Source organism: Balaenoptera acutorostrata, chromosome 1, assembly GCF_949987535.1.
Source record: "Balaenoptera acutorostrata chromosome 1, mBalAcu1.1, whole genome shotgun sequence".
NCBI lineage: Eukaryota > Metazoa > Chordata > Mammalia > Artiodactyla > Balaenopteridae > Balaenoptera > Balaenoptera acutorostrata.
The window spans coordinates 143,025,876-143,029,585 of NC_080064.1; positions in this window are offsets into that span (position 1 = coordinate 143,025,876).

Below are 3,710 nucleotides of genomic sequence, written 5' to 3' on the forward strand. Positions count from 1 at the left end.
GAGGAAAGCAATTTTCATTCAAGTCCCTCTAATAGAACATGAATTTCCTAATTACTTTAATTAGTTTCCAAATGAAATTAGTTTTCTAATTAAATACCAGGACATTCCCCCTGCGATCTCTGGGTTCTGACAGCTCCATATGTAGAAGTTGGAAGTGTCTCTGAGGCCACCTAGTCTACCTCTCACTAAAGAACCCTCATTGCCTATTGCTAAAAAACATTTTTTGAAGACCAGTGTTTTTGAAGATGAGCTCTGTGCTGCATCACCAAGCTCTTTGCTGGGATCACACTCTGCCATTGGTTTACCCCATGTGCTCTCAAAGGGGGCATTATGACCCCCAAGGAAGTAAAAATTTGTGATTTTAGATATTACAATGGTGTGTGGCTTTCCAAAGGGCCATAGGACATAAAACAGATAGACAGTATATTTCGTTATTAAATTTTCATGCGGTGGTGGGGGGGGAATGTCATAAGGGAACATATGTTGAAAAGTTTCCTTAGGGAGGAGAAAAATGAAAAAAAGGTTGAAAAACACTGGTTTACGCAAAAGGGGTCTATGTCTCTGGGAAGTTATAATTATGCCAAGTCATCCACACCCTTTCATTCCGCCTCTTCTATGTGTAATTAAGGAGAAAGGAGTCAAGATAAACTTTGAACACACATATGTTAGTCTCTCCAGCTGTTCTTTGGGAATGATCCAATTTGCCCTGACTTCAACAGCTGGGGATAATTCTCCCTTCTAATTGCATAGCTCTGGTCATTTGTTCCACTCATTTGGTATTTCACTCTTAGCATTAGTGACCTTGCATCATTTGTATGTATCTGTTCTGTCTTTATAACTATATCATAAGCATTTTATGGTGGAGCTCATGCGTTTATGTATTCATTCATCCACCAAACATCCATTGAGCACCTCCAGGCATAGGGCCAGATTCTAAAGAGACAAGACAGGACATGGTTTCCTACTTCAAAGACTTCCCAGTGAATAACGAGTGGTGAAACAGGGTGAAAGTGTACCGATAGAGATGACTAGAAGTTGCGTGGAGAGGTATCCTTCCCAGGTGAGAGGAGGCAGTGCTTGCGCTAAGCCTTGAAGGAAAGGCAGAGTTTCTCAGATAGAGAAAAAATGTGTAATAGGAAGCCCATTTCAGACTGAGCTGGAAGCTCCTGATAAGCCTTGAGAGAATGGTACATGTGGGAAGGGACTGGAAATGAGGCCATGGCAAAACACGACGGGCCTTGAAGCTCATTCTAAGGACATGGATTTTATCCACAAGTCAAGGGGATGCCACTAGAGAATTAAGATTAGCCAGAGGATTGGAACCTGGTTAAGAGATATTGCAACAATGCAGGGTTGGTGATGCCTGAACAAGGGCAGTGGGTGGGGATGGAGTGGAAGGAACTGACCAGAAAAGTTACTTAGGAAGGAGAATCTAGAGAACTTGTTGATTAATGGGCTGTGAGGTTGAGTGAAAATTGGTACCACCACTTTGATGGGACATTTATCACTATCTATTAAAACTGAAAAAGGGAATACTAGTCTATAACTCAGAAATGTCACTTATGGTTATCTACCCTAAAGAAGAATATTTTCTCAGAATTATTTGTTTTTAAAAAACAGATAGGCCAACATTTCCATCAATAAGGAACTGGATAAAGACTATGATATTAAAAGGAGTAAGCAACACCTCTATATGACAAAATGGTTCTGTCTCCATCAGGATACATGACTGAGTGAAAAAAAGTCAGTTGTATTGTAGGATGATGCATAGAAGTGTTGATGGCCTAGAGAAAAACTCATTTTGGCATTTGGGATAGCCCCTTTGCAAATAGCCTTCTTCCCACCTTCTCACCCTAAAGTAGACTTACTAGGCATCAAGTCTCACTCGCCTACACAACACTTCTACTTAGTCTTCTTATTTCTTAAAAAAAGATTAATATTGAGTAGATACGAAATAACATTTATAGAATGCAGGTAAACATTGGGATACAACACTCCCGTGCTCATTACCCAGTGTAAGAACAGAAAAAACTGCCATTATTTTCAATGTCCTGTGTATCCCTCTCAAATCTATCCTATCCTTTCCCTCTCAGAGGTAACCATTTTTCCTGAATTTTGTTTATAGTTCCACATATGTGTTCACATTTTTCAGTTGTGAATGTTTTTGAACTTTATGTATATAGAATCATCCACAAAATTATGTATATTTTGTGACATTGTTTTCTCATCCAAAATTACATTTTTGAGATTCCATGTTTGTCTTAGTCAGGGTTCTCCAGAGGAAAAAAACCAATAGGAGATGATAGATAGATAGATAGATAGATAGATAGATAGATAGATAGATAGATAGGGAGGGATTTATTTTGAGGAAATGGCTCATACAATTATGGAGGCAGAGAAGTCCCACCATATGCTCTCTCCAAGCTGGAGACCCAGGAAAGCTGGTGATATAATTCCAATCTGAGTCTAAAGACCTGAGAACCAGGGGAGCAATTGATGTAGATCCCAGTGCAAGAGCAGAAGACCCATGTCCCAGCTCCGTAGACAGGCAGGAAATAAAAGGGGCAAATTCCTCCCTCCTCTGTCTTTTGTTCTATTCAGACCCTCAGCGGATTAGATAAGGTCCACCTACATTGGGGTGGGCCATCTACTTTACTAAATCCACCCATTCAAAGGCTAATCTCACAGACACATCCAGAAATAATGTTTAATCTGGGCACCATATGCCCAGTCAAGTTGACACATGAAACTGTCACAATGTTGTTGTTGAATGTAGCTGTAATTATCATTTTCACTCCCCTATGATATTTTATTTTATGAGTATTTGATAAATGTATCTATGCATTTAAATAGTAAAGGACATTTTGAGTATTTGTCTCTCTCTCTCTGTCAGTTTTAAACAGTGCTATTGTGGACATTCCTGAGAGTTGTTGTACAGTATATACAAGTAAGGATGTATATCTTCAACTTTACTATATAAAGTCATATAATGCCATATTCTTCTCCAAAGTGGATGTATTAACTTACAACCCCCCTCTGAATGTATTAATTATTCTATTTCTTTCACATCATCAGACTATTGTCAGGCTAATTTTTGTCAATCTGTTAGGTGTAAAATGATAGCTAGCAAGCAAATGTGGACCTCAGTCCTACAACTACAAGGAACCAAATTCTGCCACAACCATATCAGCTTCCAAGAGAACCCTGAGCTACAGAATGAAACACATCCTGGCAGACACCTTGACTGCACTTTGTGAGACTCTGAGCAGAGGACCCAGTAAAGCTATGCCTGCATCCTGACCCACAGAAGCTGAGAATAAATGTATGTTGTTTTAAGCCACCAGTTTATGTTAATTAGTTATACAATGACAAATACCCAGTACAAGACGCATCCATGGAGAAGGAAATATAACCCTAATACACCACTTGGTTCTATAGTGAACAGAAGAGCTGAGAGCTGTTTCCTTTGGTTTAAAAAAAAATCCGGTGGGGCTTCCCTGGTGGCGCAGTGGTTGAGAATCTGCCTGCCATTGCAGGGGACACGGGTTCGAGCCCTGGTCTGGGAAGATCCCACATGCCGCAGAGCAACTAGGCCCGTGAGCCACAACTACTGAGCCTGCGCGTCTGGAGCCTGTGCTCCGCAACAAGAGAGGCCGCGATAGTGAGAGGCCCGCGCACAGCGATGAAGAGTGGCCCCCGCTTGTCACAAC